The sequence below is a fragment of the Ranitomeya imitator genome, chromosome 10 (assembly GCF_032444005.1).
Source record: "Ranitomeya imitator isolate aRanImi1 chromosome 10, aRanImi1.pri, whole genome shotgun sequence".
In the NCBI taxonomy this organism is placed as follows: Eukaryota; Metazoa; Chordata; class Amphibia; order Anura; family Dendrobatidae; genus Ranitomeya; species Ranitomeya imitator.
The window spans coordinates 415,537-443,158 of record NC_091291.1 but is presented as its reverse complement, the minus strand read 5'-3'; the positions used below and the strand labels follow the sequence as shown (position 1 = coordinate 443,158).

General features: G+C 43.0%; 1 protein-coding gene across 6 annotated transcripts in view; it reads left to right on the top strand.

Moving 5' to 3' along the window:
• The first annotated feature begins 1,428 nt into the window (after positions 1–1,428).
• The window catches only part of LRRC4B (leucine rich repeat containing 4B), a 349,600-nt gene continuing 323,406 nt past the window's right edge, over positions 1,429–27,622 (top strand). For 3 of the 6 annotated variants that reach the window (XM_069742771.1, XM_069742775.1, XM_069742776.1), the window contains exons 1-2: positions 1,452–1,687; positions 2,121–2,236. The gene's annotated coding sequence lies outside the window, so the exon portion shown is untranslated. The other 3 variants (XM_069742778.1, XM_069742770.1, XM_069742774.1) reach the window with 3 other exon arrangements.

The window sequence follows — 27,622 nt, the reverse complement described above, 5'->3', positions numbered from 1 at the left end:
TGTACAGTACCATGTAAACCTATGGAAAATTCCATACATAAACGCAGAGGTTTATTTTCCGCAGCAAGTCAATTCTTTATGCGGAATCCGCAGCGTTTTTACACCTATTCCATTATAGGAATCCGCAGGTGTAAAAATGCAGGCGAAATTCACACAAAATCTGCATAAAACCCACAGGGAATCCGCAGGTAAAATGCAGGTCATTTCACCTGCGGATTCTGCAGAATCGGCTCAGAAAAATCCACAGTGGAATCTGCAACGTGTGCACATACCCTAAAACTGACAAAAAATGGGCATCAAAGTGGGCACCGAAGGGCTTTAATTAAAGGGTTAAATGACTTTGGGCCACTGAAATCACAATACACACATATAGAACAGGGAGCCCCACATGAAAACCAGGTCTCTTCAGCCGAGCCCAAATGCGTTCTGGGCATCAGAACTGGCATCAAAGAGCGCAAACAGTCGATTCTTGGCCATTTGAATAAGTAACGTGTATTTAAGGGGTACACTACAGGACTATAGACAGTGCTGCCTCAACTCTATTTTTCTGTCTATCAATCCTCTATCTACCTATTATCTATCTATTATCCATTACTTATCTATCTATTATCTATCTATGTTTCTATCTATCTAGAAGAAAAAAAAATGGAACAGCACCATATAGATGAATTCAGGGTGCAGGGTCCTCCAAACAAATATCCATTTGTATAAATAATAAAAAAGAAAAAAGGAGGCAACACTCCAATAATTGATGAAAAAAGTGGACTTTATTATCCCACCATGTGGTGTGGCAATGTTTTGGCTGTGACCAGCCTTTCTCAAGCCTCACACCATATGGCTAGTAAAGTCCACTTTTTTCTTTTTTATCTATCTATCTATCTATCTATCTATCTGTCATCTGCCTATCTATTTATTATCCAATATCTATCTATCTATTTATCTATCTATTATCTATCATCTATCTGCCATCTATCTGTTTATTATCCATTATCTATCTGTTATCTATTTTTTTATATATTATATATCATCTGTTATCTATATATCTAGTATCTTTTATCTATTATCTAGCTACTATCTATTTATCTATCTACTATATCTGTATCTATTATCTAGCTATTATCTATTATCTGTCTGTCTATTATTTAGCTACTATCTATTATCTATCTATCTATCTATTATCTAGCTACTATCTATTATCTGTCTGTCTGTCTATTATCTTATCTATCTACTATATCTATCTATCTATCTATTATCTAGCTACTATCTATTATCTGTCTGTCTATTTATCTATCTATCTACTATCTATTATCTAGCTACTATCTATTTATCTATCTATTATCTATCTATCTATTATCTAGCTACTATCTATTATCTGTCTGTCTGTCTATTATCTTATCCATCTACCCACCCATCCATGCGTTTTATCTCGCAGTGCACCCTTGGTCAGTCTTAGTGCCAGTAGTGAGTGGTCCTGTGATGTGTCCCTGCCGGTGGCGACCCTTGATGGATGCTGGGCAGTGCTGGCTTCCTCCTCCGGCTGACACATGTGCACATGCTCATAAGAACACACACTTCTCCACTAGCCACTTAATTACAATGCAGATGTAATCCGGGGCTGGAGGATCCAATGTCCACATCTGCATTCTGGGGGCTTCCACGTTCTGGATGTGCTGCAGTTACGGGAAGGGTAAGCTCGCCTCCATCCAGCCATGGCTTCCAAGCTATTCCCTGCTGGCCGTATCCTCTATGGCTGCATCCCTCTGCCTGCCTGCAGCCTCCATCCCTCCCTCTTTCTCGCTCCTTTTTCTTTCCCTGTCTCTGTCCTCTCCGCTCCCCAGGATCTCGCATGAATGTCTCACTGGCTGATGATGTATTAGTATTCAGTCCATGTCCATCCCAGCTTTACAAATGCTCTGCAGCATCACAAGGGATGGCAGCGCAGGAGAGGACGGATGCAGTGCCTGCACCCATAGCCTGCCATGAAGACCATGTGCCAATTAGCATTGCTTTCTCCTCTGAGTCAGAGCTTCGCTCCTTGTGTCTGAGCTATAATTAAAAACAGAAAGCTGCTGTATCCGAGGTGCCGGAGCCACTGATTATTCCTGTCTGTTGGTCTTCAGATTCCTGCCATCCTGTGACCTGCATCCGGCCAAGCTCCTGGAGATCCATACACCGCTGCAGAGGTGCTCGCCGGATTCTGCCATGGACCGAATGCCTTAATATCTTCGATGTCACCGTAAGTGGATCCTTCTTGTATGTTGGTGACATTTCCACTATGACCAGATGTATAATGATGGAGGAGTGGAAAGGTCATGTTATGTCAGATATAATATTCCTAAGCGCTAATTGTGCATTGTGCCCTTGATACCCTACGAATGTGCAGAAAGTGTGAGACAGGAGTGTAGATTGCCGCCTGCTCGTTGTTCTAGGCCTCTGTATGTGGCCGTTCCACACAGCGAGAGAATCGCATGGGAGACGAGCGCTGTCAGCAATCAGAGGAACTGTTTGTGGATTGTATTGGTGTAGATGGAGGCCTTGTCCTGCTGTCAGGGATCCTCCATAGAAGACATCATTTGTCTATTGCTGTACCGTGATCTTCAGATGTTGGGCCACACACGGATACGAGGCCCATAGCCCTACTTTATGATAATACACTGATCACCGTGAAGCTGTAGGCCCCACGGTCCCACTGACAACCAGTGATCTACTGGATTTCAGCCCTGGACCTTATTGTGGTATTGTAATGTGTCTTCTGGTGCAATGTTGTGTCAAAGGAGCAGTCACCTGTGGACACTCTCACTACCTGTGCCTCCATCATCGTAAAAGCTACCAACCCAAATGCAGTCACCAAGTCACAATCCACCAACTGATCCTGAGCGGGATCATAGACAACATAATGAATGAGAATCAAATCCTTGATATCAGATTGTTGCAGTCCTGAAATCCTGATCTGAAGATCACAGGGAAATGTTCCACATCATTTCTCACTTTCATTACAGAAGTCATCTTAAGTCAGTGCAAGAAATCACATTGAGAAAATGAAGGGCCCGCTTCGCAGTGAAGAATCACACTAAACCCCATACTGCTGACTGAACCAGGGTCATACATAGAAATCAAAGGCCACATAGCAGAAGTCCTACCTGGACCCTATAAAAAAAAGTAATTGTCAGGATCACAGAAGAGCTCCTTTCACAACTTTCCAGCCTTTACATAGAATAATATTTAGAATTGAGAGTCCTCAGTGGTTGATACCTTTTTAATGGCTAACTGAAAAGATGGTAACAAATTGCAGCTTTCAAAACTACTCAGGCCTCTTCACCAGGCATAGACTAATACAACATCTGAAGAATCACATATTTATACACAACACCGCACATAACTGTCATTATGGGAGAGTGATAAACAGTTGTGTCCATAAATATTGGAACAGTTCACAGATAAAGAGTGAATGTTTTATTGTCCGCTCATTGGGGTCTGTTTCTTTGTTATGATGCCCCATAAGGTCTGAAGTGGCAAATTCCTTAATTGATGTACAAAGACACAAATCCATGCGACACATTCATTCCTGCACTAAGTGTGTCAGCCTTTACATAGTAATTTTCCTTGTACTGAAGTCTTAGATTCTTCTTTCATTGCCCCCTTAAAGTATGATGCCAACAAAAGTGCCCCCCTAACACAGTATGATATTCTCATGGTGAATTCCTCCACATTAGCCTCTAGACGCCCAGTATGATGACCCTACTGTACCCCAACTGAACACCCCCTGAAAAGTATGGTGACCTCAACAGTATGATCACCCAACTGTAACAGTATAATGGCACCACACTGTGTAATGGCCCACACTAGCCCGCCAAATAATATAATGACCCCCACACAGCCCTCCACACAGTATAATGGACCCCACACAACAAACCTTCACACTATGTAATTGCTTCCAAACAGTATAATGGTCCATCACATAGCTGTCCAAATATAATGGCCCCACATAACCTTCCACTTAGTATAATGAGCCCCCATAGCCCTCCATATAGTATCATGCGCTCCATAATACTCCATATAGTATAATGAGATGCCTATAATCCTCCATATAACATAGTGCACTTCCCATAGTCCTCCATATAATATCATAATATAATGCACCCCCACTGGTCCTCCATACAGTATTATGCACCCCCCATAGTACACCATACAATATAATACACGCACCCATGGTCCTCCATACAATATAATACATGCCCCCATGGTCTGCCATACAATATAATACATGCCCCCATGGTCCTCCATACAATATAATGAACCCCTATGGTTTGTTATACAATATAATACACGCCCCCATTGTCTGCCATACAGTATAATTGCGAGCAGTGCAGGCGCTGAGGGGCGAAGAGTGGGCCTGGTGCGAGTGCGGACTCTGATGGCCGGAGGGAGGGGCCTGATGCGAGTGCGGGCTCTGATGGTTGGAGGGAGGGGCCTGGTGCAAGTGCGGGTGCTTATGGTTGGAGGGGCCTGGTGCGAGTGCGGGCTCTGATGGTTGGAGGGAGGGGCCTGGTGCGAGTGTGGGTGCTTATGGTTGGAGGGGCCTGGTGCGAGTGCAGACTGATGGCTGGAGGGAGGGGCCTGATGCGAGTGCGGGCTCTGATGGTCGGAGGGAGGGGCCTGGTGCAAGTGCGGGTGCTTATGTTTGGAGGGGCCTGGTGCGAGTGCAGACTGATGGCTGGAGGGTGGGGCCTGATGCGAGTACGGGCTCTGATGGTCAGAGGGAGGGGCCTGATGCGAGTGCAGACTGATGGCCGGAGGGAGGGGCCTGATGCGAGTACGGGCTCTGATGGTCGGAGGGAGGGGCCTGATGCGAGTGCAGACTGATGGCCGGAGGGAGGGGCCTGATGCGAGTGCAGACTGATGGCCGGAGGGAGGGGCCTGATGCGAGTACGGGCTCTGATGGTCGGAGGGAGGGGCCTGATGCGAGTGCGGGTGCTTATGGTTGGAGGGGCCTGGTGCGAGTGCGGGCTCTGATGGTTGGAGGGACGGGCCTGGTGCAAGTGCGGGCTCTGATGGTCGGAGGGGCCTGGTGCGAGTGCAGACTGATGGCTGGAGGGAGGGGCCTGATGCGAGTACGGGCTCTGATGGTCGGAGGGAGGAGCCTGATGCGAGTGCGGGTGCTTATGGTTGGAGGGGCCTGGTGCGAGTGCGGGCTCTGATGGTTGGAGGGACGGGCCTGGTGCAAGTGCGGGTGCTTATGGTTGGAGGGGCCTGGTGCGAGTGCAGACTGATGGCTGGAGGGAGGGGCCTGATGCGAGTGCGGGCTCTGATGGTCGGCGGGAGGGGCCTGGTGCAAGTGCGGGTGCTTATGTTTGGAGGGGCCTGGTGCGAGTGCAGACTGATGGCTGGAGGGAGGGGCCTGATGCGAGTACGGGCTCTGATGGTCGGAGGGAGGGGCCTGATGCGAGTGCGGGCTCTGATGGTCGGAGGGAGGGGCCTGATGCGAGTGCGGGCTCTGATGGTCGGAGGGAGGGGCCTGATGCGAGTGCGGGCTCTGATGGTCGGAGGGAGGGGCCTGATGCGAGTGCGGGTGCTTATGGTTGGAGGGGCCTGGTGCGAGTGCGGGTGCTTATGGTTGGAGGGGCCTGGTGCGAGTGCAGACTGATGGCTGGAGGGAGGGGCCTGATGCGAGTACGGGCTCTGATGGTCGGAGGGAGGGGCCTGATGCGAGTGCGGGCTCTGATGGTCGGAGGGAGGGGCCTGATGCGAGTGCGGGTGCTTATGGTTGGAGGGGCCTGGTGCAAGTGCGGGTGCTTATGGTTGGAGGGGCCTGGTGCGAGTGCAGACTGATGGCTGGAGGGAGGGGCCTGATGCGAGTACGGGCTCTGATGGTCGGAGGGAGGGGCCTGATGCGAGTGCGGGCTCTGATGGTCGGAGGGAGGGGCCTGATGCGAGTGCGGGCTCTGATGGTCGGAGGGAGGGGCCTGATGCGAGTGCGGGCTCTGATGGTCGGAGGGAGGGGCCTGATGCGAGTGCGGGTGCTTATGGTTGGAGGGGCCTGGTGCGAGTGCGGGCTCTGACGGTTGGAGGGATGGGCCTGGTGCAAGTGCGGGTGCTTATGGTTGGAGGGGCAGTTCGCTGCGGGTGTTAACACCTTTCCCCCAGGCTCTCCGGCCTCATAGTAGATGTGTGGCCTGCCGCCATTGGTGGTACGCCACTTGGCTGAATGATGGTAGCTAATCCACATGACTACCCCATAGACAGGAACGCTCATTCTGTTGAGTTCACCACAAGCCACTGCAAGACATCTCTTAAGATGGCTTATCTCGCCGAGAACAAAAGGATCGGCAGACAAAAATTTTACATGTTGGAAACTCATCTCCTCCAACATCATCTCTCAGAGACCACCCTATACATTACAAGGCCAGCTGAACCAGTCAGTGGGTAGGACATTATGGTCACATCCAGATCACAATTAGGCTATGTGCACACGTTGTGGATTTAGATGCGGATCCGCAGCGTTTTTGGATGGGCAGAATTGCATCAAATCCGCAGTGTAGTGCACAAGCAATGTTAGTCTATGTGAAATTGATATTTGTTGTGCATATGCTGCGGAAAAAAATGTGCGGAATCGACGCTTTTTTTCCCGCAGCATGTCCATTCTTTTTGTGGATCTGCAGCGTTTCTGCACTCATTAACTTTCATTGTGTCAGGCCAATCCGCAGCAAAACCACAGGTTTAAAAAAGATCTGCGTATTTGCTACGGATGTGCCTGCGAGAAACGCTGGCGATCGGGAGGGGGGACAGTGTGTGGGCGGATACTTTGTGTGTGTGGGGCTGTGTGCTGGTGTTTGTGTGGCTGCGTGTGGAGCGCCTGCCAGGGCCATGGGGTACTCGGGCCCTGGGCGTCCAATAAAAGTGTCAATGTAATAAAAGGAGAATTGTAAATGTTCGTGACACCACCTGTGGTACTCGGCAATAAAGGTGTTTGCTGCCTCAGAGTCTGCTGGGGCTGATGCTGATGCAGCAGAGTTGGTACAGCTCTCCACAGGCAGAGCTAAACCCCAGGGCAACTGTATGAATAGGTGATGTGATGATGGTGGTTGTGGTAGGCCAGGCAGGTGTTGTAGAAATGACGTAAAGGACACAGTAAGGTGCAGTTTCCACTGTTTGCTCACAGTTCTCCAGTCCACAAACGCTAGCCAAATGCTGCGTTCTCCAGGTCAGTGGTCCAGCAAACTCCCAGGTAAATTGGAATGCACCTTTCCAGGACTCCTTTCTATGTTCCTTTCTCTGGCCGTCTCACTACGCCGGCTTCCACCCTCCTGCCCCGTGCCTTCACACTAAGTGTCCCAATCCAGCAGCCTCCGATCTTGTCGAGCGACCCTCTCTGTTGGTCCCCTGGATCCTATGTGGCTGCCTTTTTAGCGAATGTGTTGGAAGTTGTGTCCCTCCTTACCTAAGAGTGGGATACCACACCTCTGGGTGAGGTGCAGTACCTCTGTGGCGACTGGACCCCAGGGGCACCACATGTGTGTCTGCGTGGATGTGCGGGGCTGTGTGTGCGGAGAAGATGTGCGGGGCTGTGTGTGTGTTAATGGGTGTGTGGGGCTGTATGTGTGTCTGTGTGTTTGGCTGTGTGTATGCGTGCGGGTCTCTGTGTTAGAAGGCATTGTCCGATGGGACTACTACTCCCATCCGGCTATGCCTACTACAGTGAAAGGTAGCCGGATGATGGGACAGCAGTAGTCCCATCATCCGGTTACTATGTTCAAGTGTAAAAAAAAACCACACATATAGACATACAACATGCAGTATATACTCACCAATCACCTAGTCCCCAAAGCCATCTATCACCTGTAAAAAAAAAAAAAAAAAAATTAAATAATAAACCAACAGTATACTCCCTGATCCGATGTAATCCATGTAATAACAAGTGTCCCACGACGATCTCCCGTGGAGAGCTGTCATATCGGCAGATGCGACCACTCTCCAGGGGCTCCGGTGATTCAATGATGGAAGGTATCTTTCCGCACTGTATCCCTCCGCCGCTGTGAGTATAGTATAGTTCATACTGTCACTTGCGGCACTGCTGCATGGGAAAATTCTCACGCAGCAGTGCTGTAAAGTGAGAGGGCATTGAACCCTCAGTAATAACACAGCAGGAGCCATTGTCTCCTGTCAGTGTGTCACTGGAGGCTTATAGAGCTGTCACATCATCTGATGTCACTGTTCTATAGGGGAGATCGTTGTGGGACACTCGTTATTAATTGGACAGTGTCGGACCAGGGAGTATACTGTTGGTTTATTATTTTGTATTTTTTGCAGGTGATCGATGGCTTTGGGGAATTAGGCGTGGTTGTAAGTATGGTAGAATTAAGAATATTAAAATATTTTTTTCTGGCTGTGTCTTTATTTAACTCTTTCACTACTATAGGATTAGTAATGGATAGGTGTCTTATTGATGCCTCTCCATTACTAACTGGGCTTAATGTCCCCTTACAATCAAAGGTGACATTAACCCCCTATTACCCCATATGCCACCACTACAGGGCAGTGGGAAGAGAGAGGCTAAGTGCCAGAATTGGCGCATCTTAGAGATGTGCCATTTCTGGGGCGACTGGGGGCTGGTATTTGTAGCCGGGGGGTCAATATCTATGGCTCCTCTCTAGGCTATGAATATCAGCCCGCAGCTGCCTGCATAGCCTTTTCTGGCTATTAATTTTAGGGGGACCCTACTTGATTTTTTTTTTGGGGGGGGGTCCCCTATTTTTATAGCCAGTTAAAGCTAAATATACAGCTGCGGGCTGATATTCATAGCCTGGGAAGATTGATGGGTATTAACCCCTTCCCAGGCTAGAAACATCGGCCCCCAGCAGTTGGCTTTCCCTCTCTGGGGCAGAAAATTATGCGGGAGCCCATGCCTTTTTTTTTTCCCTTTTTATAAAATTAAAGATATTGCGTGCAGATTTTGTGTGTCTTTATTAAACTATTTATGTACCATTTTATTAGGTTCATTACTTAACATGAGCCTTGGTATTGTCTACCGTATATACTCGAGTATAAGCCGACCCGAGTATAAACCGCCCCCCCCCCTTATTTTGCCACAAAAAACTGGGAAAACTTAATGACTCGAGTATAAGCCGAGGGTGGGAAATGCAGCAGCTACCGGTAAATGTCAAAAATAAAAATAGATACCAATAAAAGTAAAATTAATTGAGACATCAGTAGGTTAAGTGTTTTTGAATATCCATATTGAATCAGGAGCCCCATATAATGCTCCATACAGTTCATGATGTGCCCCATAAGATGCTCCACAGAAACATTTGCCCAATATAATGCTGCACAAATGTTGATTATGGCCCCATAAGATGCTCCATAAAGATATTTGCCCCATATAGTGCTGCACAAATGTTGATTATGGCCCCATAGATGCTCCATACAGACACTTGCCCCATTTGCTGTTGCTGCGATAAAAAAAAAAAAAAAAAAATCACATACTCCCCTCTCCGTCGCTCAGGCCCCCGGCACTTTCAATATTCACCTGACTTCTGGCGCCGCTCCATCTTCAGCGTCTTCTGCACTGACGTTCAGGCAGAGGGCGCGGCGCACTAACCACGTCACTGCGCCCTCTGACCTGAGCGTCACTGCAGAAGACGCTGAAGACGGAGCGGCGCCGGAACGAGGAGCAGGTGAATATCGTGCAGCGCTGCGCTCCCTGTTATACGCACCTGCTCCTGGCACGGTCCCTGCTTCCCGGCGCCGCACCTTCTTCCTGTACTGAGCGGTCACCGTTACCGCTCATTACAGTAATGAATATGCGGCTCCATCCCTATGGGAGGTGGAGCCGCATATTCATTACTGTAATGAGCGGTACCATGTGACCGCATACAAGAGAAGCTGAGGAGCCAGGGATGTGCAGGGACCGCGCCAGGAGCAGGTAAGTATAATTACACAGCCCCCGCTCCCCCTCCCCTGCCGACCCCCGGGAATGACTCGAGTATAAGCCGAGAAAGGGACTTTCAGCCCAAAAAATGGGCTGAAAATCTCGGCTTATAGTCGAGTATATACGGTATCTATCTGTCTGTGATATATCTGTGTGTGTGTGTGTAAACATTATTCTTCAATGGAGTATATAAAATAAGAGGTTGGACAAAAATTATATAACAATTCTTTTTTTTTTGGGGAGGGGGGAAATAATAGAACTTTATTTAGGTTACAAAAATGCAGACAAATACGCATGAAAAAACGCATGAAAATCAGCACAAAAAAACGCATCAAAAACACGTAAAAAATACATAAAAAGCAAACTGATTTTTACCTGCGTTTTCTGCCAAAAGATGCAGATTCTGTGCAGAAATTTCTGCAGACAAATCTGCAACGTGTGCACATACTCTTACTCTTGACACCTCTGACTTTAGATGGACGTCATAATGACATTGCTGTGTCTGTGAAAGCTGTCTGTGTATAACCGTGTACAGACCTCTGTATATAGAGATCACAGATACATCACTATCAGTGTACAGACCTCTGATGTGTATAGAGAATACAGATACATCACGATCACTGTGTACAGGCCTCTGATGTATATAGAGAATACAGATACATCACTATCACTGTGTACAGACCTCTGATGTATATAGAGAATACAGATACATCATTATCACTGTATACAGACCTCTGATGTGTATAGATAATACAGATACATCACTATCACTGTGTACAGACCTCTGATGTGTATAGAGAATACAGATACATCACTATCACTGTGTACAGACCTCTGATGTATATAGAGAATACAGATACATCATTATCACTGTATACAGACCTCTGATGTGTATAGAGAATACAGATACATCACTATCACTGTGTACAGACCTCTGATGTGTATAGAGATCACAGATACATCACTATCACTGTGTACAGACCTCTGATGTGTACAGAAATCACAGATACATCACTATCACTGTGTACAGACCTCTGATGTGTATAGAGATCACAGATACATCACTATCACTGTGTACAGACCTCTGATGTGTATAGAGAATACAGATACATCACTATCACTGTGTACAGACCTCTGATGTGTACAGAGAATATAGATACATCACTATCACTGTGTACAGACCTCTGATGTATATAGAGAATACAGATACATCACTATCACTGTGTACAGACCTCTGATGTATATAGAGAATACAGATATATCACTATCACTGTGTACAGACCTCTGATGTGTACAGAGAATACAGATACATCACTATCACTGTGTACAGACCTCTGATGTATATAGAGATCACATATACATCACTATCACTGTGTACAGCCCTCTGATGTGTACAGAGAATACAGATACATGACGATCACTGTGTACAGACCTCTGATGTGTATAGAGAATACAGATACATCACGATCACTGTGTACAGACCTCTGATGTGTACAGAGAATACAGATACATCACTATCACTGTGTACAGACCTCTGATGTATATAGAGAATACAGATACATCACTATCACTGTGTACAGACCTCTGATGTGTATAGAGATCACAGATACATCACTATCACTGTGTACAGACCTCTGATGTATATAGAGAATACAGATACATCACTATCACTGTGTACAGACCTCTGATGTATATAGAGAATACAGATACATCACTATCACTGTGTACAGACCTCTGATGTATATAGAGAATACAGATACATCACTATCACTGTGTACAGACCTCTGATGTATATAGAGAATACAGATACATCACTATCACTGTGTACAGACCTCTGATGTGTACAGAGATCACAGATACATCATTATCACTGTATACAGACCTCTGATGTGTATAGAGATTACAGATACATCACTATCACTGTGTACAGACCTCTGATGTATATAGATAATACAGATACATCACTATCACTGTGTACAGACCTCTGATGTATATAGAGAATACAGATACATCACTATCACTGTGTACAGACCTCTGATGTGTATAGAGATCACAGATACATCACTATCACTGTGTACAGACCTCTGATGTGTATAGAGATCACAGATACATCACTATCACTGTGTACAGACCTCTGATGTGTACAGAGAATACAGATACATCACTATCACTGTGTACAGACCTCTGATGTGTACAGAGAATACAGATACATCACTATCACTGTGTACAGACCTCTGATGTATATAGAGAATACAGATACATCACTATCACTGTGTACAGACCTCTGATGTATATAGAGAATACAGATATATCACTATCACTGTGTACAGCCCTCTGATGTGTATAGAGATCACAGATACATCACTATCACTGTGTACAGCCCTCTGATGTGTACAGAGAATACAGATACATCACTATCACTGTGTACAGACCTCTGATGTGTACAGAGAATACAGATACATCACTATCACTGTGTACAGACCTCTGATGTATATAGAGAATACAGATACATCACTATCACTGTGTACAGACCTCTGATGTATATAGAGAATACAGATACATCACTATCACTGTGTACAGCCCTCTGATGTGTATAGAGATCACAGATACATCACTATCACTGTGTACAGCCCTCTGATGTGTACAGAGAATACAGATACATCACGATCACTGTGTACAGACCTCTGATGTATATAGAGAATACAGATACATCACGATCACTGTGTACAGACCTCTGATGTGTACAGAGAATACAGATACATCACTATCACTGTGTACAGACCTTTGATGTGTATAGAGATCACAGATACATCACTATCACTGTGTACAGACCTCTGATGTGTACAGAGAATACAGATACATCACTATCACTGTGTACAGACCTCTGATGTTTATAGAGAATACAGATACATCACTATCACTGTGTACAGACCTCTGATGTATACAGAGAATACAGATACATCACTATCACTGTGTACAGACCTCTGATGTGTACAGAGAATACAGATACATCACGATCACTGTGTACAGGCCTCTGATGTATATAGAGAATACAGATACATCACTATCACTGTGTACAGACCTCTGATGTATATAGAGAATACAGATACATCATTATCACTGTATACAGACCTCTGATGTGTATAGATAATACAGATACATCACTATCACTGTGTACAGACCTCTGATGTGTATAGAGAATACAGATACATCACTATCACTGTGTACAGACCTCTGATGTATATAGAGAATACAGATACATCATTATCACTGTATACAGACCTCTGATGTGTATAGAGAATACAGATACATCACTATCACTGTGTACAGACCTCTGATGTGTATAGAGATCACAGATACATCACTATCACTGTGTACAGACCTCTGATGTGTACAGAAATCACAGATACATCACTATCACTGTGTACAGACCTCTGATGTGTATAGAGATCACAGATACATCACTATCACTGTGTACAGACCTCTGATGTGTATAGAGAATACAGATACATCACTATCACTGTGTACAGACCTCTGATGTGTACAGAGAATATAGATACATCACTATCACTGTGTACAGACCTCTGATGTATATAGAGAATACAGATACATCACTATCACTGTGTACAGACCTCTGATGTATATAGAGAATACAGATATATCACTATCACTGTGTACAGACCTCTGATGTGTACAGAGAATACAGATACATCACTATCACTGTGTACAGACCTCTGATGTATATAGAGATCACATATACATCACTATCACTGTGTACAGCCCTCTGATGTGTACAGAGAATACAGATACATCACGATCACTGTGTACAGACCTCTGATGTGTATAGAGAATACAGATACATCACGATCACTGTGTACAGACCTCTGATGTATATAGAGATCACATATACATCACTATCACTGTGTACAGCCCTCTGATGTGTACAGAGAATACAGATACATCACGATCACTGTGTACAGACCTCTGATGTGTACAGAGAATACAGATACATCACTATCACTGTGTACAGACCTCTGATGTATATAGAGAATACAGATACATCACTATCACTGTGTACAGACCTCTGATGTATATAGAGAATACAGATACATCACTATCACTGTGTACAGACCTCTGATGTATATAGAGAATACAGATACATCACTATCACTGTGTACAGACCTCTGATGTATATAGAGAATACAGATACATCACTATCACTGTGTACAGACCTCTGATGTGTACAGAGATCACAGATACATCATTATCACTGTATACAGACCTCTGATGTGTATAGAGATTACAGATACATCACTATCACTGTGTACAGACCTCTGATGTATATAGATAATACAGATACATCACTATCACTGTGTACAGACCTCTGATGTATATAGAGAATACAGATACATCACTATCACTGTGTACAGACCTCTGATGTGTATAGAGATCACAGATACATCACTATCACTGTGTACAGACCTCTGATGTGTATAGAGATCACAGATACATCACTATCACTGTGTACAGACCTCTGATGTGTACAGAGAATACAGATACATCACTATCACTGTGTACAGACCTCTGATGTGTACAGAGAATACAGATACATCACTATCACTGTGTACAGACCTCTGATGTATATAGAGAATACAGATACATCACTATCACTGTGTACAGACCTCTGATGTATATAGAGAATACAGATATATCACTATCACTGTGTACAGCCCTCTGATGTGTATAGAGATCACAGATACATCACTATCACTGTGTACAGCCCTCTGATGTGTACAGAGAATACAGATACATCACTATCACTGTGTACAGACCTCTGATGTGTACAGAGAATACAGATACATCACTATCACTGTGTACAGACCTCTGATGTATATAGAGAATACAGATACATCACTATCACTGTGTACAGACCTCTGATGTATATAGAGAATACAGATACATCACTATCACTGTGTACAGCCCTCTGATGTGTATAGAGATCACAGATACATCACTATCACTGTGTACAGACCTCTGATGTATATAGAGAATACAGATACATCACTATCACTGTGTACAGCCCTCTGATGTGTACAGAGAATACAGATACATCACGATCACTGTGTACAGACCTCTGATGTATATAGAGAATACAGATACATCACGATCACTGTGTACAGACCTCTGATGTGTACAGAGAATACAGATACATCACTATCACTGTGTACAGACCTTTGATGTGTATAGAGATCACAGATACATCACTATCACTGTGTACAGACCTCTGATGTGTACAGAGAATACAGATACATCACTATCACTGTGTACAGACCTCTGATGTTTATAGAGAATACAGATACATCACTATCACTGTGTACAGACCTCTGATGTATACAGAGAATACAGATACATCACTATCACTGTGTACAGACCTCTGATGTGTACAGAGAATACAGATACATCACTATCACTGTGTACAGACCTCTGATGTTTATAGAGAATACAGATACATCACTATCACTGTGTACAGACCTCTGATGTATACAGAGAATACAGATACATCACTATCACTGTGTGCAGACCTCTGATGTGTACAGAGAATACAGATACATCACTATCACTGTGTACAGACCTCTGATGTGTACAGAGAATACAGATATATCACTATCACTGTGTACAGACCTCTGATGTATATAGATAATACAGATACATCACTATCACTGTGTACAGACCTCTGATGTATATAGATAATATAGATACATCACTATCACTGTGTACAGACCTCTGATGTGTATACAGATCACAGATACATCATTATCACCGTGTACAGACCTCTGATGTGTATAGAGAATACAGATACATCACTATCACTGTGTACAGACCTCTGATGTGTATAGATAATACAGATACATCACTATCACCGTGTACAGACCTCTGATGTGTATAGAGAATACAGATACATCACTATCATTGTGTACAGACCTCTGATGTGTATAGATAATACAGATACATCACTATCACTGTGTACAGACCTCTGATGTGTATAGAGATCACAGATACATCACTATCACTGTGTACAGACCTCTGATGTGTATAGAGATCACAGATACATCACTATCACTGTGTACAGACCTCTGATGTGTATAGAGAATACAGATACATCATTATCACTGTGTACAGACCTCTGATGTGTATAGAGATCACAGATACATCACTATCACTGTGTACAGACCTCTGATGTGTATAGAGAATACAGATACATCACTATCACTGTGTACAGACCTCTGATGTGTACAGAGATCACAGATACATCACTATCACTGTGTACAGACCTCTGATGTGTATAGAGATCACAGATACATCACTATCACTGTGTACAGACCTCTGATGTGTATAGAGATCACAGATACATCACTATCACTGTGTACAGACCTCTGATGTGTACAGAGAATACAGATACATCACTATCACCGTGTACAGACCTCTGATGTGTATAGAGATCACAGATACATCACTATCACTGTGTACAGACCTCTGATGTGTACAGAGAATACAGATACATCACTATCACTGTGTACAGACCTCTGATGTGTATAGATAATACAGATACATCACTATCATTGTGTACAGACCTCTGATGTGTATAGATAATACAGATACATCACTATCACTGTGTACAGACCTCTGATGTGTATAGAGATCACAGATACATCACTATCACTGTGTACAGACCTCTGATGTATATAGAGAATACAGATACATCACTATCACTGTGTACAGACCTCTGATGTGTATAGAGATCACAGATACATCACTATCACTGTGTACAGACCTCTGATGTATATAGATAATACAGATACATCACTATCACTGTGTACAGGCCTCTGATGTATATAGATAATACAGATACATCACTATCACTGTGTACAGACCTCTGATGTGTATAGAGAATACAGATACATCACTATCACTGTGTACAGACCTCTGATGTATATAGATAATACAGATACATCACTATCACTGTGTACAGACCTCTGATGTATATAGAGATCACAGATACATCACTATCACTGTGTACAGACCTCTGATGTGTACAGAGAATACAGATATATCACTATCACTGTGTACAGACCTCTGATGTGTACAGAGAATACAGATACATCACTATCACTGTGTACAGACCTCTGATGTATATAGATAATACAGATACATCACTATCACTGTGTACAGACCTCTGATGTGTATAGATAATACAGATACATCACTATCACTGTGTACAGACCTCTGATGTGTACAGAGAATACAGATATATCACTATCACTGTGTACAGACCTCTGATGTATACAGAGAATACAGATACATCACTATCACTGTGTACAGACCTCTGATGTGTACAGAGAATACAGATACATCACTATCACTGTGTACAGACCTCTGATGTGTACAGAGAATACAGATATATCACTATCACTGTGTACAGACCTCTGATGTATATAGATAATACAGATACATCACTATCACTGTGTACAGACCTCTGATGTATATAGATAATATAGATACATCACTATCACTGTGTACAGACCTCTGATGTGTATACAGATCACAGATACATCATTATCACCGTGTACAGACCTCTGATGTGTATAAAGAATACAGATACATCACTATCACTGTGTACAGACCTCTGATGTGTATAGATAATACAGATACATTACTATCACCGTGTACAGACCTCTGATGTGTATAGAGAATACAGATACATCACTATCACTGTGTACAGACCTCTGATGTGTATAGATAATACAGATACATCACTATCATTGTGTACAGACCTCTGATGTGTATAGATAATACAGATACATCACTATCACTGTGTACAGACCTCTGATGTGTATAGAGATCACAGATACATCACTATCACTGTGTACAGACCTCTGATGTGTACAGAGAATACAGATACATCACTATCACCGTGTACAGACCTCTGATGTATATAGAGAATACAGATACATCACTATCACTGTGTACAGACCTCTGATGTGTATAGAGATCACAGATACATCACTATCACTGTGTACAGACCTCTGATGTGTACAGAGAATACAGATACATCACTATCACCGTGTACAGACCTCTGATGTATATAGAGAATACAGATACATCACTATCACTGTGTACAGACCTCTGATGTGTATAGAGATCACAGATACATCACTATCACTGTGTACAGACCTCTGATGTATATAGATAATACAGATACATCACTATCACTGTGTACAGGCCTCTGATGTATATAGATAATACAGATACATCACTATCACTGTGTACAGACCTCTGATGTGTATAGAGAATACAGATACATCACTATCACTGTGTACAGACCTCTGATGTATATAGATAATACAGATACATCACTATCACTGTGTACAGACCTCTGATGTATATAGAGATCACAGATACATCACTATCACTGTGTACAGACCTCTGATGTGTACAGAGAATACAGATATATCACTATCACTGTGTACAGACCTCTGATGTGTACAGAGAATACAGATACATCACTATCACTGTGTACAGAACTCTGATGTGTATAGAGATCACAGATACATCACTATCACTGTGTACAGACCTCTGATGTGTATAGATAATACAGATACATCACTATCACTGTGTACAGAACTCTGATGTGTATAGAGATCACAGATACATCACTATCACTGTGTACAGACCTCTGATGTGTATAGATAATACAGATACATCACTATCACTGTGTACAGACCTCTGATGTGTACAGAGAATACAGATACATCACTATCACTGTGTACAGACCTCTGATGTGTATAGAGAATACAGATACATCACTATCGCTGTGTACAGACCTCTGATGTGTATAGATAATACAGATACATCACTATCACTGTGTACAGACCTCTGATGTGTACAGAGAATACAGATACATCACTATCACTGTGTACAGACCTCTGATGTGTATAGAGAATACAGATACATCACTATCGCTGTGTACAGACCTCTGATGTGTACAGAGAATACAGATACATCACTATCACTGTGTACAGACCTCTGATGTGTACAGAGAATACAGATACATCACTATCACCGTGTACAGACCTCTGATGTGTATAGAGAATACAGATACATCACTATCACTGTGTACAGACCTCTGATGTGTATAGATAATACAGATACATCACTATCACTGTGTACAGACCTCTGATGTGTACAGAGAATACAGATATATCACTATCACTGTGTACAGACCTCTGATGTGTATAGAGAATACAGATACATCACTATCACTGTGTACAGACCTCTGATGTGTATAGAGAATACAGATACATCACTATCACTGTGTACAGACCTCTGATGTGTATAGAGATCAGATACATCACTATCACTGTGTACAGACCTCTGATGTGTACAGAGAATACAGATACATCACTATCACTGTGTACAGACCTCTGATGTGTATAGAGAATACAGATACATCACTATCGCTGTGTACAGACCTCTGATGTGTACAGAGAATACAGATACATCACTATCACTGTGTACAGACCTCTGATGTGTACAGAGAATACAGATACATCACTATCACCGTGTACAGACCTCTGATGTGTATAGAGAATACAGATACATCACTATCACTGTGTACAGACCTCTGATGTGTATAGATAATACAGATACATCACTATCACTGTGTACAGACCTCTGATGTGTACAGAGAATACAGATACATCACTATCACTGTGTACAGACCTCTGATGTGTATAGAGAATACAGATACATCACTATCACTGTGTACAGACCTCTGATGTGTATAGAGAATACAGATACATCACTATCACTGTGTACAGACCTCTGATGTGTATAGAGATCAGATACATCACTATCACTGTGTACAGACCTCTGATGTGTACAGAGAATACAGATATATCACTATCACTGTGTACAGACCTCTGATGTGTATAGATAATACAGATACATCACTATCACTGTGTACAGACCTCTGATGTATATAGAGAATACAGATATATCACTATCACTGTGTACAGACCTCTGATGTGTACAGAGAATACAGATACATCACTATCACTGTGTACAGACCTCTGATGTGTACAGAGAATACAGATACATCACTATCACTGTGTACAGACCTCTGATGTGTATAGATAATACAGATACATCACTATCACTGTGTACAGACCTCTGATGTGTATAGAGAATACAGATACATCACTATCACTGTGTACAGACCTCTGATGTGTATAGAGAATACAGATACATCACTATCACTGTGTACAGACCTCTGATGTGTATAGAGAATACAGATACATCACTATCACTGTGTACAGACCTCTGATGTGTATAGAGATCAGATACATCACTATCACTGTGTACAGACCTCTGATGTGTATAGAGATCACAGATACATCACTATCACTGTGTACAGACCTCTGATGTGTACAGAGAATACAGATATATCACTATCACTGTGTACAGACCTCTGATGTGTATAGATAATACAGATACATCACTATCACTGTGTACAGACCTCTGATGTATATAGAGAATACAGATACATCACTATCACTGTGTACAGACCTCTGATGTGTACAGAGAATACAGATATATCACTATCACTGTGTACAGACCTCTGATGTGTACAGAGAATACAGATACATCACTATCACTGTGTACAGACCTCTGATGTGTATAGAGATCACAGATACATCACTATCACTGTGTACAGACCTCTGATGTGTATAGAGAATACAGATACATCACTATCACTGTGTACAGACCTCTGATGTGTATAGAGAATACAGATACATCACTATCACTGTGTACAGACCTCTGATGTGTACAGAGAATACAGATACATCACTATCACTGTGTACAGACCTCTGATGTGTACAGAGATCACAGATACATCACTATCACTGTGTACAGACCTCTGATGTGTACAGAGATCACAGATACATCACTATCACTGTGTACAGACCTCTGATGTGTACAGAGATCACAGATACATCACTATCACTGTGTACAGACCTCTGATGTGTACAGAGAATACAGATACATCACTATCACCGTGTACAGACCTCAGATGTGTACAGAGATCACAGATACATCACTATCACTGTGTACAGACCTCTGATGTGTACAGAGAATACAGATACATCACTATCACCGTGTACAGACCTCAGATGTGTACAGAGAATACAGATACATCACTATCACTGTGTACAGACCTCTGATGTGTACAGAGATCACAGATACATCACTATCACTGTGTACAGACCTCTGATGTGTACAGAGAATACAGATACATCACTATCACCGTGTACAGACCTCAGATGTGTACAGAGAATACAGATACATCACTATCACTGTGTACAGACCTCTGATGTGTACAGAGATCACAGATACATCACTATCACTGTGTACAGACCTCTGATGTGTACAGAGAATACAGATACATCACTATCACTGTGTACAGACCTCTGATGTGTATAGAGATCACAGATACATCACTATCACTGTGTACAGACCTCAGATGTGTACAGAGAATACAGATACATCACTATCACTGTGTACAGACCTCTGATGTGTACAGAGAATACAGATACATCACTATCACCGTGTACAGACCTCAGATGTGTACAGAGAATACAGATACATCACTATCACCGTGTACAGACCTCAGATGTGTACAGAGAATACAGATACATCACTATCACCGTGTACAGACCTCTGATGTGTACAGAGAATACAGATACATCACTATCACCGTGTACAGACCTCAGATGTGTACAGAGAATACAGATACATCACTATCACCGTGTACAGACCTCTGATGTGTACAGAGATGACAGATACATCACTATCACTGTGTACAGACCTCTGATGTGTACAGAGATCACAGATACATCACTATCACTGTGTACAGACCTCTGATGTGTAGAGAATACAGATACATCACTATCACTGTGTACAGACCTCTGATGTGTACAGAGAATACAGATACATCACTATCACTGTGTACAGACCTCTGATGTATATAGATAATACAGATACATCACTATCACTGTGTACAGACCTCTGATGTGTATAGATAATACAGATACATCACTATCACTGTGTACAGACCTCTGATGTGTATAGATAATACAGATACATCAGTATCACTGTGTACAGACCTCTGATGTGTACAGAGAATACAGATACATCACTATCACTGTGTACAGACCTCTGATGTGTATAGAGAATACAGATACATCACTATCACTGTGTACAGACCTCTGATGTGTATAGAGAATACAGATACATCACTATCACTGTGTACAGACCTCTGTATAAAAAAAAAAACTAATATCATGGTGTTCCAGAAAAGAAAGCAGAAACCCACTGGCAATCCTACCTTTATGATAGACAACCGTCCACTTACTGAAACCAACAGGTACACCTACCTGGGCCTAGAACTCAGCCAGTCAGGGAGCTTCAAGCAAGCCATAGAGTCACTAAAAGACAAGGCATCCAAAGCCTTCTATGCCATCAGAAGGCGTCTGTACCACCTCAAGGCACCAGTAACCGTATGGCTAAAAAATTTTGACTCCATCATTGCCCCAATTCTTCTATACGGTAGTGAGGTCTGGGGCCCAGTCTCATACCCAAACTGGTCAAAGTGGGACGCTGGGCCGACAGAAATATTCCACCTAGAGTTCTGCAAGCATCTTCTCCAAGTCCATCGGAGCACATCAAATAGCGCCTGCCGAGCAGAGCTGGGCAGATTCCCACTACACATCGCAATAAAGAAGAAGGCGCTGTCATTTAAGGCTCATCTACAAAGTAGCAGTCCCAGCTCCTACCATCACAAAGCCTTCCTACACCAGGAAGCCTCCCAAGGAAAAGTACCCAAAGCCAGTCTGACCAAGCCATCAACCTCCATGGCCTGACAAAAGGTGAAATCCAGAAAATGGTACACAAAGTCAAAGAGGAATATCTCAGCATCTGGAGGAACGACATAAACAAATCCCAGAAACTGACAATATACCGGAATCTACAGAGGGAGTACAAACTGGCCCCATATCTAGAGAAACTAGAAAACCCCAAAGATCGACAGATCCTGAGCCGGTACAGACTGAGCGCCCACAGCCTACTCATCGAATCCGGGCGGCACCGACAGAACTACAAGCCTCGAGAGAGCAGACTCTGCCAGCAGTGCCCCCAGGAGGCCGTGGAGGATGAGGCCCACTTCCTGCTGAGGTGCCCCAAATACTCCGCAGTGAGGAACACTCACTTCAAGAGGCTGTCTGATCTCCTCCCAGATTTCACCTCCAAGGAGGAGGAAGAGAAACTGCCGATAATACTGGGGGAAGAGGAACGTGCAGTGGCCGTAGCAGCGGAATATGTCAGTGCCTGCCACAGACTAAGAGGAGCCTGATATGTCATGGACTCCCGTACCCCAACACTGGACATATCCCTATCCCCCGACTAAAGAGCCCGATATGTCATGGACTCCTATACCCCACCCTGGAAACATCCCCTATCCTCTAAAAGGAATTTGATATTCCCTGGACCTCTATATGCCCCCCCTCCCCCACCCCCGTATTTTTACCATATGCTTTGGCAATGCTAACATGTACTAAAGGCCCCTTCACACTTAGCGACGCTGCAGCGATACCGACAACGATCCGGATCGCTGCAGCGTCGCTGTTTGGTCGCTGGAGAGCTGTCACACAGACCGCTCTCCAGCGACCAACGATGCCGGTAACCAGGGTAAACATCGGGTAACTAAGCGCAGGGCCGCGCTTAGTAACCCGATGTTTACCCTGGTTACCATGCTAATAGTAAAAAAAAACAAACACTACATACTTACCTACAGCCGTCTGTCCTCCAGCGCTGCGCTCTGCTTCTCTGCTCTCCTCCTGTACTGTCTGGGAGCCGGAAAGCAGAGCGGTGACGTCACCGCTCTGCTTTCCGGCTCACAGCCAGTACAGGAGGAGTGCAGAGCGCAGCGCTGGAGGACAGACAGCGGTAGGTAAGTATCTAGTGTTTGTTTTTTTTTACTTTTAGCATGGTAACCAGGGTAAACATCGGGTTACTAAGCGCGGCCCTGCGCTTAGTTACCCGATGTTTACCCTGGTTACCAGTGAAGACATCGCTGGATCGGTGTCACACATGCCGATCCAGCGATGTCTCCAGGGAGTCCAGCGACGAAATAAAGTTCTGGACTTTCCTCAGCGACCAACGATCTCCCAGCAGGGGCCTGATCGTTGGTCGCTGTCACACATAACGATTTCATTAACGATATCGTTGCTACGTCACAAATAGCAACGATATCGGTAACAATATCGTTATGTGTGAAGGTACCTTTAGTCCTGCCAATAAAGCTCATTTGAATTTGAATATAGATAATACAGATACATCACTATCACTGTGTACAGACCTCTGATGTGTATAGAGAATACAGATACATCACTATCACTGTGTACAGACCTCTGATGTGTATAGAGAATACAGATACATCACTATCACTGTGTACAGACCTCTGATGTGTATAGATAATACAGATACATCACTATCACTGTGTACAGACCTCTGTGTATAGAGAATACAGATACATCACTATCACTGTGTACAGACCTCTGATGTGTACAGAGATCACAGATACATCACTATCACTGTGTACAGACCTCTGATGTGTATAGAGAATACAGATACATCACTATCACTGTGTACAGACCTCTGATGTGTATAGAGAATACAGATACATCACTATCACTGTGTACAGACCTCTGATGTGTATAGATAATACAGATACATCACTATCACTGTGTACAGACCTCTGTGTATAGAGAATACAGATACATCACTATCACTGTGTACAGACCTCTGATGTGTATAGAGAATACAGATACATCACTATCACTGTGTACAGACCTCTGATGTGTATAGAGAATACAGATACATCACTATCACTGTGTACAGACCTCTGATGTGTATAGAGAATACAGATACATCACTATCACTGTGTACAGACCTCTGTGTATAGAGAATACAGATACATCACTATCACTGTGTACAGACCTCTGTATATAGATAATACAGATACATCACTATCACTGTGTACAGACCTCTGATGTATATAGATAATACAGATACATCACTATCACTGTGTACAGACCTCTGATGTGTACAGAGAATACAGATACATCACTATCACTGTGTACAGACCTCTGATGTGTATAGAGAATACAGATACATCACTATCACTGTGTACAGACCTCTGATGTGTATAGAGAATACAGATACATCACTATCACTGTGTACAGACCTCTGATGTATATAGATAATACAGATACATCACTATCACTGTGTACAGACCTCTGATGTATATAGATAATACAGATACATCACTATCACTGTGTACAGACCTCTGATGTGTACAGAGAATACAGATACATCACTATCACTGTGTACAGACCTCTGATGTATATAGATAATACAGATACATCACTATCACTGTGTACAGACCTCTGATGTGTATAGATAATACAGATACATCACTATCACTGTGTACAGACCTCTGATGTGTACAGAGAATACAGATACATCACTATCGCTGTGTACAGACCTCTGATGTGTACAGATAATACAGATACATCACTATCGCTGTGTACAGACCTCTGATGTGTACAGATAATACAGATACATCACTATCACTGTGTACAGACCTCTGATGTGTACAGAGAATACAGATACATCACTATCGCTGTGTACAGACCTCTGATGTGTACAGAGAATACAGATACATCACTATCACTGTGTACAGACCTCTGATGTGTACAGAGAATACAGATACATCACTATCACTGTGTACAGACCTCTGTGTACAGAGAATACAGATACATCACTATCACTGTGTACAGACCTCTGATGTGTATAGAGAATACAGATACATCACTATCACTGTGTACAGACCTCTGATGTATATAGATAATACAGATACATCACTATCACTGTGTACAGACCTCTGATGTGTATAGAGATCACAGATACATCACTATCACTGTGTACAGACCTCTGATGTGTACAGAGATCACAGATACATCACTATCACTGTGTACAGACCTCTGATGTATATGGATAATACAGATACATCACTATCACTGTGTACAGACCTCTGATGTATATAGAGATCACAGATACATCACTATCACTGTGTACAGACCTCTGATGTATATAGATAATACAGATACATCACTATCACTGTGTACAGACCTCTGATGTGTATAGAGAATACAGATACATCACTATCACTGTGTACAGACCTCTGATGTGTATAGAGAATACAGATATATCAGTATCACTGTGTACAGACCTCTGATGTGTACAGAGAATACAGATACATCACTATCACTGTGTACAGACCTCTGATGTGTATAGAGAATACAGATAGATCACTATCACTGTGTACAGACCTCTGATGTGTACAGAGAATACAGATACATCACTATCACTGTGTACAGACCTCTGATGTGTATAGAGAATACAGATACATCAGTATCACTGTGTACAGACCTCTGATGTATATAGAGAATACACATACATCACTATCACTGTGTACAGACCTCTGATGTGTATAGAGAATACAGATACATCACTATCACTGTGTACAGACCTCTGATGTGTATAGAGAATACAGATACATCACTATCACTGTGTACAGACCTCTGATGTATATAGAGAATACAGATACATCACTATCACTGTGTACAGACCTCTGATGTGTATAGAGAATACAGATACATCACTATCACTGTGTACAGACCTCTGATGTGTATAGAGAATACAGATACATCACTATCACTGTGTACAGACCTCTGATGTGTATAGAGAATACAGATACATCACTATCACTGTGTACAGACCTTTGATGTATATAGAGAATACAGATACATCACTATCACTGTGTACAGACCTCTGATGTGTATAGAGATCACAGATACATCACTATCACTGTGTACAGACCTCTGATGTGTACAGAGAATACAGATATATCAGTATCACTGTGTACAGACCTCTGATGTGTACAGAGAATACAGATACATCACTATCACTGTGTACAGACCTCTGATGTGTATAGAGAATACAGATACATCACTATCACTGTGTACAGACCTCTGATGTGTATAGAGAATACAGATACATCACTATCACTGTGTACAGACCTCTGATGTGTACAGAGAATACAGATACATCACTATCACTGTGTACAGACCTCTGATGTGTACAGAGAATACAGATAGATCACTATCACTGTGTACAGACCTCTGATGTGTACAGAGAATACAGATACATCACTATCACTGTGTACAGACCTCTGATGTGTATAGAGAATACAGATACATCACTATCACTGTGTACAGACCTCTGATGTGTACAGAGAATACAGATACATCACTATCACTGTGTACAGACCTCTGATGTGTACAGAGAATACAGATAGATCACTATCACTGTGTACAGACCTCTGATGTGTACAGAGAATACAGATCCATCACTATCACTGTGTACAGACCTCTGATGTGTACAGAGAATACAGATCCATCACTATCACTTTGTACAGACCTCTGATGTGTATAGAGATCAGATACATCACTATCACTG